A 12,134-nucleotide genomic window follows, 5' to 3' on the forward strand; every position below is an offset into this window, starting at 1 on the left:
GTATGTACTCATTAAAAAAACTCATCAAGCGTTTTGATCTATCTATATAGATCTTGATGCTCAATATGTAAGTAGCTTCACCGATGTCTTTCTTTGAAAAACTCCTTCCAAATACTCCTTTATGCTTTGCAGAATAATTCTACATTATTTTCGATCAACAATATGTCATTCACATATACTTATCAGAAATGTTGTAGTGCTCCCACTCACTTTCTTGTAAATACAGGCTACACCACAAGGCTGTATAAAACTATATGCTTTGATCAACTTATCAAAGCGTATATTTCAACTCCGAGATGCTTGCACCAGTCCATAAATGGATCGCTGGAGCTTGCATATTTTGTTAGCACCTTTAGGATTGACAAAACCATCTTGTTGCATCACATACAACTCTTCTTTAATAAATCCATTAAGGAATGCAGTTTTGTTTATCCATTTGCCAGATTTCATAAAATGCGGCAATTGCTAACATGATTCGGACAGACTTAAGCATAGATACGAGTGAGAAACTCTCATCGTAGTCAACACCTTGAACTTGTCGAAAAACCTTTTGCGACAATTCTAGCTTTGTAGATAGTAACACTACTATTAGCGTCCGTCTTCCTCTTGAAGATCCATTTAATCTCAATGACTCGCCGATCATTGGGCAAGTCAATCAAAGTCCATACTTTGTTCTCATACATGGATCTTATCTCAGATTTCATGTCCTCAAGCCATTTCGCGGAATCTGGGCTCATCATCGCTTCCTCATAGTTCGCAAGTTCGTCATGGTCTAGTAACATGACTTCCAGAACAGAATTACCGTACCACTCTGGTGTGGATCTCACTCTGGTTTACCTACGAGATTCGGTAGTAACTTGATATGAAGTTACATGATCATCATCATTAGCTTCCTCACTAATTGGTGTAGTAGTCACAAGAACAGATTTCTGTGATGAACTACTTTCCAATAAGGGAGAAGGTACAATTACCTTATCAAGTTTTCTACTTTCCTCCCACTCACTTCTTTCGAGAGAAACTCCTTCTCTAGAAAAACTCCGAATTCAGCAACAAAAGTCTTGCCTTCGGATTTGTGATAGAAGGTGTATCCAAAAGTCTCCTTTGGGTATCCTATGAAGACATATTTCTCCGATTTGGGTTTGAGCTTATTAGGATGAAACTTTTTCATATAAGTATCACAACCCCAAACTTTAAGAAATGACAACTTTGGTTTCTTGCCAAACCACAGTTCAGATTGTGTCATCTCAACCTACTTAGATGGTGCCCCTTTTTAATGTGAATGCAGTTGTCTCTAATGCATGATCCCAAAATGAGATTGGTAAATCGGTAAGAAACATCATAGATTGCACTATATCCAATAAAGTACGGTTATGATGATCGGACACACCATTATGCTGTGGTGTTCTAGGTGGCATGAGTTTGTGAAACTATTCCACGATGTTTTAATTGAAGACCAGACTCGTAACTCAAATATTTGTCTCCGCGATCAGATCATAGAAACCTTATTTTCTTGTCACGATGATTTTCCACTTCACCCTGAATTTATTTGAACTTTTCAAATGTTTCAGACTTATGTTTCATCAAGTAGATATACTCATATCTGCTCAAATCATCTGCGAAGGTCAGAAAATAACGATACCCGCCGCGAGCCTCAACACTCATTGGACTGCATACATCAGTATGTATTATTTCCAATCAAGTTTGTTGCTCCCTCCATTGTTCCGGAGAACGGAGTCTTAGTCATCTTGCCCATGAGGCATGGTTCGCAAGTACCAAGTGATTCATAATCAAGTGGTTCCAAAAGTCCATTAGTATGGAGTTTCTTCATGCGCTTTACACCGATATGACCTAAACGGCAGTGCCACAAATAAGTTGCACTATCATTATTAACTTTGCATCTTTTGGCTTCAATATTATGAATATGTGTAACACTACGATCGAGATCCAACAAACTATTTTTATTGGGTGTATGACCATTGAATGTTTTATTCATGTAAACAGAACAACAATTATTCTCTGAATTTAATGAATAACCGTATTGCAATAAACATGATCAAATCATATTCATGCTCAACGCAAACACCAAATAACACTTATTTAGTTTCAACACTAATCCCGAAAGTATAGGGAGTGTGCGATGATGATCATATCAATCTTGGAACTACTTCCAACACACATCGTTACTTCACCCTTAACTATTTTCTGTTCATTCTGCAACTCCCGTTTTGAGTTACTACTCTTAGCAACTGAACCAGTATCAAATACCGAGGGGTTGTTATGAACACTAGTAAAATACACATCAATAATCTGTATACCGAATATACCTTTGTTCACTTTGCCATCCTTCTTATCCACTAATCACTTGGGGTAGTTTCGCTTCCAGTGACCAGTCCCTTTGCAGTAGAAGCACTTAGTCTCAGGCTTAGGGCCAAACTTGGGCTTCTTCACTTGAGCAGCAACTTGCTTGCCGTTCTTCTTGAAGTTCTCCTTCTTCCTTTTGCCCTTTTCTTAAAATTAGTGGTCTTGTCTACCATCAACACTTGATGTTTTTCTTGATTTCTACCTTCGTCGATTTTAGCATCACGAAGAGCTTGAGAATCGTTTCCGTTATCCCTTGCATATTATAGTTCATCACGAAGTTCTACTAACTTGGTGATGGTGACTAGAGAATTCTGTCAATCACTATCTTATCTGGAAGATTAACTCCCACTTGATTCAAGCAATTGTAGTACCCAGACAATCTGAGCACATGCTCACTAGTTGAGCGATTCTCCTCCATCTTTTTAGCTATAGAACTTGTTGGAGACTTCATATCTCACAACTCGGGTATTTGCTTGAAATATTAACTTCAACTCCTGGAACATCTCATATGGTCCATGACGTTCAAAACGTCTTTGAAGTCCCGATTCTAAGCCGTTAAGCATGGTGCACTAAACTATCAAGTAGTCATCCTATTGAGCTTAGCCAAACGTTCATAACGTCTGCATCTGCTCCTGCAATAGGTCTGTCACCTAGCGGTGCATCAAGGACATAATTCTTCTGTGCAGCAATGAGGATAAACCTCAGATCACGGATCCAATCCGCATCATTGCTACTAATATCTTTCAACACAATTTTCTCTAGAAACATATCAAAATAAACACAAGGAGGCAACAACGCGAGCTATTGATCTACAACATAATTTGCAAAATACTACCAGGACTAAGTTCATGATAAATTTAAGTTCAATTAATCATATTACTTAAGAACTCTCACTTAGATAGACATCCCTCTAATCCTCTAAGTGATCACGTGATCCAAATCAACTAAACCATGTCCGATCATCACGTGAGATGGAGCAGTTTCATTGGTGAACATCACTATGTTGATCATATCTACTATATGATTCACGCTCGACCTTTCGGTCTCCGTGTTCCGAGGCCATATCTGTATATGCTTGGCTCGTCAAGTATAACCTGAGTATTCCGCGTGTGCAATTGTTTCGCACCCATTGTATTTGAACGTAGAGCCTATCACACCCGATCATCACGTGGTGTCTCAGCACGAAGAACTTTCGCAATGGTGCATACTCAGGGAGAACACTTCTTGATAATTAGTGAGAGATCATCTTAAAATGCTACCGTCAATCAAAGCAAGATAAGATGCATAAAAGATAAATATCACATATAATCAATATAAGTGATATGATATGACCATCATCATCTCGTGCTTGTGATCTCCATCTCCGAAGCACCGTCGTGATCACCATCGTCACCGGCGCGACACCTTGATCTCCATCGTAGCATTATTGTCGTCTCGCCAATCTTATGCTTCCACGACTATCGCTACCGCTTAGTGATAAAGTAAAGCATTACAGCGCGATTGCATTGCATACAATAAAGCGACAACCATATGGCTCCTGCCAATTGCCGATAACTCGGTTACAAAACATGATCATCTCATACAATAAAATTTATCATGATGTCTTGACCATATCACATCACAACATGCCCGGCAAAAACAAGTTAGACGTCCTCTACTTTGTTGTTGCAAGTTTTACGTGGCTGCTACGGGCTTAAGTAAGAATCAATCTTACCTACGCATCAAAACCACAACGATAGTTTGTCAAGTTGGTGCTGTTTTAACCTTCGCAAGGACCGGACGTAGCCACACTCGGTTCAACTAAAGTTGGAGAAACTGTCACCCGCTAGCCATCTTTGTGCAAAGCACGTTGGGAGAACCGGTCTCGCGTAAGCGTACGCGTAATGTCGGTCCGGGCCGCTTCATCCAACAATACCGCCGAACCAAAGTATGACATGCTGGTAAGCAGTATGACTTATATCGCCCACAACTCACTTGTGTTCTACTCGTGCATATAACATCAACACATAAAACCTAGGCTCGGATGCCACTGTTGGGGAACGTAGTAATTTCAAAAAAATTCCTACGTACACGCAAGATCATGGTGATGCATAGCAACGAGAGGGGAGAGTGTTGTCTACGTACCCTCGTAGACCGATAGCGGAAGCGTTATGACAACGCGGTTGATGTAGTCGTACGTCTTCACGGCCCGGCCGATCAAGCACCGAAACTACGGCACCTCCGAGTTCTAGTACACGTTCAGCTCGACGACGATCCCCGGACTCCGATCCAGCAAAGTGTCGGGGAAGAGTTCCGTCAGCACGACGGCATGGTGACGATCTTGATGTACTACTGTCGCAGGGCTTCGCCTAAGCACCGCTACAATATTATCGAGGACTATGGTGGAAGGGGGCACCGCACACGGCTAAGAATATGATCACATGGATCAACTTGTGTCTATGGGGTGCCCCCTGCCCCCGTATATAAAGGAGCAAGGGGGAGGCCGGCCGGCCCTTGGGGCGCGCCAAGGAGGAGTAGGATTCCTACTCCTAGTTGGAGTAGGTTTCCACCTTTCCTAGTCCAACTAGGAGAAGGGGGAAAGGGGGGAAGAGGGGAAGGAAGGGAGAGAGGGGCCGCGCCCCAAACCCCTTGTCCAATTCGGACTGGGCTTGGGAGGGGCGCGCGCCACCTCCTAGTCCTTCCCACTAAGGCCCATTAAGGCCCATTGCTTCTTCCTCGTATTCCCGTAACTCCCCGGTACCTCCGAAAATACCCGAATCACTCGGAACCTTTCCGATGTCCGAATATAGTCGTCCAATATATTGATCTTTACGTCTCGACCATTTCGAGACTCCTCGTCATGTCCCCGATCTCATCCGGGACTCCGAACTCCTTCGGTACATCAAAACTCATAAACTCATAATATAACTGTCATCGAAACCTTAAGCGTGCGGACCCTACGGGTTCGAGAACAATGTAGACATGACCGAGACACATCTCCGGTCAATAACCAATAGCGGAACCTGGATGCTCATATTGGCTCCTACATATTCTACGAAGATCTTTATCGGTCAGACCGCATAACAACATACGTTGTTCCCTTTGTCATCATTATGTTACTTGCCCGAGATTTGATTGTCGGTATCTCAATACCTAGTTCAATCTCGTTACCGGCAAGTCTCTTTACTCGTTCCGTAATACATCATCTCGCAACTAACTCATTAGTTGTAATGCTTGCAAGGCTTAAGTGATGTGCATTACCGAGAGGGCCCAGAGATACCTCTCTGACAATCGGAGTGACAAATCCTAATCTCGAAATACGCCAACCCAACATGTACCTTTGGACATACCTGTAGAGCTCCTTTATAATCACCCAGTTACGTTGTGACGTTTGGTAGCACACAAAGTGTTCCTCTGGCAAACGGGAGTTGCATGCATAATCTCATAGTCATAGGAACATGTATAAGTCATGAAGAAAGCAATAGCAACATACTAAATGATTGGGTGCTAAGCTAATGGAATGGGTCATGTCAATCAGATCATTCACCTAATGATGTGATCCCGTTAATCAAATAACAACTCTTTGTCCATGGTTAGGAAACATAACCATCTTTGATTAACGAGCTAGTCAAGTAGAGGCATACTAGTGACACTCTGTTTGTCTATGTATTCACACATATATTATATTTTCGGTTAATACAATTCTAGCATGAATAATAAACATTTATCATGAAATAAGGAAATAAATAATAACTTTATTATTGCCTCTAGGGCATATTTCCTTCACCGCCTTCCTCGGCTACACTTTGTATCCCCCCATTTTTGACAACATAAGGTTCCCTTGCATTACTCAATCCTACTCAATCCACTCAAGCACATCATACATCATCTGTACCAATCAGCCTACAAAGTAAAAGAGAGAGAGAAAATTGAAACACACTGAATTGTGAACAAGAACACTTTTCTGTGTTAGTAAGCAGTACTCAAAGAGATGATATAAATTTTGAAAGCAGAAAATACATCAAGGCAGTATGTTTCAAAAGGCAAGTCAACCATTACTGAGTGAAAGATGGTTTCAACATAGAAATGCAGAGAAAAAGAGAAGGGCAGCACAACCCACAAGAAAGTGACTGCTTGCAAAATCTAACCAATTGTAATCAGCAAAAGCGAAACGGCGTAAGAAAATATTGCTTACAACTCAACAGCAAACCCATATAGCTTGTGCCCACCTCCATACGCGGAAGTTTAATAAGATGAAGGAAATGCAATGCTATGATTTTGTCTAGGAATACATGAAATTCGTTGTAAACTCTCATGAATTCATCTTGCAGGAGTGGTTTTTTTAGAGTATATAGGCTTGCCAGAATTGCTCGAAATGATGAATTTTTTTCTCCTCCATGAAGCTGAAGCTTCAACCAAGAACATCAAGAAACACACTAAAGGTGAGACGACTCTCGTAATAATGATGAGAAAACGACCTACACCAAAATCATGCACCCTTCTCCAATTTCTCTCGGCTACCACAGAACACCAAACATAGACATAGAAACATTGATCAAACATCATGTACACTGCATATGACTTATGACTTGAGACAAATATCATCTTTCAAGCATGTCATCACAATATCCTCTATTCCGCGGCCAGCTTATGTTCGCATGCGACTCTATATTGTCATAAATATCCTTTTCACCACCTCTTGGTGCCTCAACTCTCAGCTTCTCAACTCTTCCTATATATATAGTTTGGTCAATGTTTAATTCTCATCATGCTCCACCTTGCATAATGTTGCCATCTTAACCAAATGTGCTTATGAAATGATTATGCTGTTCTATATTTGCACAATAACTTATGCTAGTAGACAATTATTGTCAAACAAGGAATTTGTATGGTAATTGCTATGGATTACTGGATGATAAATGTTGGACACATAAACATAAACTACAGCCTCGCTTAGAAGAAGAAAAATGCTTGTTTCAGTATCAAGTGCGTCTGCATCACATCGATATGGATATCTATATTGAATGCATAAGCATAAACTATAGCCTCGCTTAGAAGGACAAAAATGCTAGTTTTTGTATCAAGCACGTCTGCATCACATCGATATGGGTATCTATATTGTATGCATAAACATAAACTATAGCCTCGCTTAGGAGAACAAAAATGCTAGTTTTAGTATCAGGCACGTCTGCATCACATCGATACGGATATCTATATTGTATGCATAAACATAAACTATAGCCTCGCTTAGGAGAAGAAAATGCCCGTTCTAGTATCAAGCACGTGTGTCACACCGATATGGATATCTATATTTTGGTCGCATCACCCGTTATCTTCCACAAAGACATTAGATGATTAATGCTACTGCTGATAAATATTTTTAAAGTGATGCTCGAAATATTTTCCAATAAATTCAACGTCACTGATTATTATATTAATTTTTCCGCTATAGGATTTTCTTTCAAGATGCACTTTCGTGAACACAAAATTGACATTAGCTTTGCTTCATTTTTTTGCGGGATGACATTAGCTTGCTTCAAACTGGTCATCTTCACTCTTTGCTTTTTACCCCGCCCTTCAAACTGGTCATCTTCACTCTTTCGTGCGTCCTTGTCATGTCAGAGTCTTTTGTTTTTTACTCCACTCTTTGCTGGAAATCAAATAATATTGTAATGTTCAACAAATAATTTTCTTTTCAGTATTTAACTTCACCGTGTGCTTCAAAATATATGTATGTGTCATGTTGGTATCTTTCTTTTCAAGTATCGGTAACCCCTCCACGGTCGTATGTGTTACTGTTATGTCTGTACTTGTGTCACTTGGTCACGACTAGAGAGATAGGCGCGCTTTGCCGCGCCCGATGATTACTGCGATGATCTATCGAACGTTATGGTCTATATAAGACAAACTGCAATTATACAACTAATTTTTACAGATGGCCCATCATACTGTATCAATTAAAATGGTTTCAATGTATACTATTTACAGATGTTCAATATGCTAGCGTACATGTATAAGAATACACTCCAGATGGCAAATGATTTCATCAAACAATACAACTTTATTGTCAACTCAGTGTTTAGTTTATATGAAAGAACAATGGCACCGGAAATCAATAAACATCCACTTTGTACATTGCTACCCCCGATATAAAGAAATATAAGAATGTTTAGATCACTACTTTACAGAGGAAGTACTTGTCATTGGATTAAAAAATATATAACAATACTTTCTTGACACGTACTCCGTGGATTCTTGTATGTAGTTCCAGCCTTCAAGGAGTCATTAAACATTTCTGGAGAATATGTTTAACTCAGCCTAATAGTACCTTTCCTCTTCGAAGCCACAATACTGATGTCAAACTCTAACCATCCTTCGTGCAACCATACACATTTTAGGCCTCCTTTGGTTTAGAGGAGTTCCATAGGAATTCTAGAGGATAGGATTCTTATAGGATTTTTTCCTTTAGAGCCCTTTGGTTCATAGGAATGAATTCCTATTCCTACATAGGATTGGTTCCTATCCTCCACATTTCATAGGAAAATAAAAAAGAGCCTAGACTCAATGAAAAAATTCCTATGAACCAAATCCTAGAAAAAATTCCTAGGAATCTTGTAGGAAATGAGATGACATGTATCTCAAATCCTATGAGTAGGAATAGGAAACAAGATGTCATTTAGTTGACATCAAAGAAATTTTTCCGTTAAGTTTAGGCTCTTTTTTATTTTCCTATGAAATGTGGAGGATAGGAACCAATCCTATGTAGGAATAGGAATCCATTCCTATGAACCAAAGGGCTTTAAAGGAAAAAAAATCCTATAAGAATCATATCCTCTAGAATTCCTATGAAATTCCTCTGCACGCAGAGGCAAAAACTTCTACTACCTATGTACAATAAAATAAGATGTTTTCCCCATTCAATTTGAAGAGCGACTCGTCAGTCGTCAGCGCCAGCTGAAAAGAAACGAGAATCGGAGACATCTCTACTACTTCGACACCTACGTACGTGTCCTTGTGTTCCACATGCACTCAGCACTTAAACGGCGGCGACGTGCGCAGTCTCTCAAAGAGATGTTGGTGGAGATGGCGCACTAACATCGTTGTGGTTGTTATGGGGTGACGAGCATCCGTCCAATTCATGCGCGTACGACGATAAGCCCTTCGCCTTCCGGGGAATTTCGCGGAAGCCACCGTCGTCGCCTCGGCCGCAAACCATGACCAGAAAGCGGCTTCAACGGCTTCGCCCGCGCCCTCCGTGGAAATCAACTATCTGAATTCTGGAGGAATCTTAGTGTAAATCGAAGGCAGCCTACGCGCAATCAGTCCGAGCCTCTCGACCTTGCGTGCAGCAGCCAGCTAGAGGCGTCCGCCCCGCCATGGCTTTGTGGACCGGTCTGAGCCAGGCGGCGCGGACGTGGGCGGGCTCATCTCCATGACCATGCAGGCCGCGCTGACGGCTCGGCAGAACAGGGCGGAGTGCGAGCAGCTGGCGCGCCGGGTCCTCATGATCGCGCAGCTGCTCCCGCACGTGCAGCTGGGTCGTCGGCAGCGGCGTGGCCGCTGGCCGGGCTGGGCGACGCGCTCCGGGACGCCCACGAGCTCCTCGTGTCCTGCCAGGGCAGAAGCGCGGCGTACCAGTTCGTCATGGCCGGCAGGACGGCCGACCGGTTCAGGGAGGTTCAGGGCAGGATCGACTCCTACCTTATCCTCTTCCCCGTGATCAGCCACATCGGCATCACTCGCCGCCTCGAGAGGATCTACAACGTCCTCGTCCCGGACGACGACTCCACCACCGGAGATGAACCGTCACGTCCACCTCCACCACGGCTGTCCCACATGCAGGTACGTACAACTTCTTGACAAGATGATACAAAAGTTGATATGTTTTGTGCTATAAGGAGGTACATATGTACTTTTTGAGAAAGGATGGATTTTGTTGACTCAAATGAAGCAGATATGTAGGGCATAATTTAGGTAGACATGCTTTCATATCAAACTCTTTCATTTTTTGGGACGATAATCCTCTATGCTAGACATGCTTTCATATTGAACTCTTTCTTTTTGGGGGATGATGATCCTCCTAGTTTTATTGTTATAGATGTGATAAACGATGTATTGTTATTTAAGAGGAAATAAAGTGCGCCAAGAAGGCTTACCCTAAAAAAACTCTTGTGGTCTCTTTTTCAGGAGTCTCCACGAGAGGTGGCTCGGGAGGTAGAGGTAGTACGACATAGAAACCAGGAATTCACGTTGGCGGAGATCATGGCTGCCACCAATGGCTTCGCCCATGACGCCGTGATCGGCTATGGCGGCGGTGGAAGAGTGTACAGGGGCAGGCTTCATGATGGTCGAGAGGTGGCCGTCAAGCGCGTGAATAGCCTGCAATCAGACAACATACAGCCGGAGCTTGACATCCTGTCACGGCTCCGACACAAACACATCGTCCGCCTCCTTGGATCGTGTGTGACTGCGGCCACGGACAAGAGAAAAAAGCGCCTGCTGACCACCAAGCGAAGAAAGGAACCTGAAGAGGAGCCGGACGGGTTCATCGTCTACGAGTACATGGAGAATGGCACGCTCTACGACCACCTGCACCGTAACCACGGCTCCTCCACACCATCACCAGTGAGGGTGTGCTGGAAGACGCGCATAGAGGTGCTCCTCTCTGTGTCGCGTCCCATCAAGCACCTGCACTGTCATGCCGAAGTGTCGATCATCCACCGTGACATCGAGTCAAGTAACATCCTTTTTGACGCCGGTTGGGTGCCACATGTGTCGGACTTTGGCTCATCGCTAACCTGGCACGTGGCGAGCATGAAGGACTCGGGGTTGGAGTGCCCTGTTATGGGCACATTTGGGTACATCGGCCCTGAGTACTGCCTTAGAGGCCGCGTGAAACCGGCGAGCGACGTGTACAGCCTGGGCGTGCTGATGCTCGAGGTTTTGACAGGGAAACGAGCATTTCTCCAAGGGGGGTTGAAGATAAAGGAAGATCTAGCATGTTTCGCATCTCCCATCATCGAGGCTGGTAATATTACAGAGTTGTTGGACAAGCGACTTGTACCGGTGCCAACACCATTGCAGTTGCAGGCACTGAAGCGTGTGGCGCAAATTGCACGATGTTGTGTCAAATGGGTTGGGAGGGCTCGGCCGGCCATATCGGACATCGTTGCAAACCTCGAGATGGTGCACAAGTTGGTCTGCAGAGACGAGCCATGTTTAGTTGAAGAGTCATTTGTGTGGCCTTTTCTTGAAGAAGTCGACGAGTCGCCACATGCCAAGAGTGTGCCATCAGCAGGCTACCAGCCCAATCTGGTACACCAGAAACAGATTGAACTCTATTCACATTAACCAATTGAATCATGGGAATACACGGATGAGGCGAGAATTGATTTTCTGTTTAAATACATTACATGATGTTTTTCCATACTTTTTTGCATTCGGTTCTAGCTATTTCCGCACCCCCATAATCGACGAGAACAACAAATACGTATCACCTTTACCCTTTATGGGATTATTAATGGAATGTCTTTTTTAATGTTCCTCGGATACAAAGATATGTTTGTAGCAATCCGAGAAGCAGCACGTGGGAACAAAATGAAAATAATAGCACAACACGCTGGAGTCATTTGATGTGGGCCGACCAAATCTGATTTTCTAGAGTTTCTCTTGGTCCGGAAACAACACTAAAAACTCAACGTATTTGGTTTAAAATGACAATAGCTTGCACGCATGCAGATATGTATCATCATCATCATCGTCATCATTGATACATTCTCCCCTCCTGATCTAGA

General features: G+C 42.8%; 1 pseudogene; it reads left to right on the forward strand.

Moving 5' to 3' along the window:
• The first annotated feature begins 9,604 nt into the window (after nucleotides 1-9,604).
• Nucleotides 9,605-11,700, forward strand: LOC119358698 (annotated as a pseudogene).
• Nucleotides 11,701-12,134: the final 434 nt, after the last annotated feature.

This window comes from Triticum dicoccoides, chromosome 2A (assembly GCF_002162155.2).
Source record: "Triticum dicoccoides isolate Atlit2015 ecotype Zavitan chromosome 2A, WEW_v2.0, whole genome shotgun sequence".
Lineage (NCBI taxonomy): Eukaryota > Viridiplantae > Streptophyta > Magnoliopsida > Poales > Poaceae > Triticum > Triticum dicoccoides.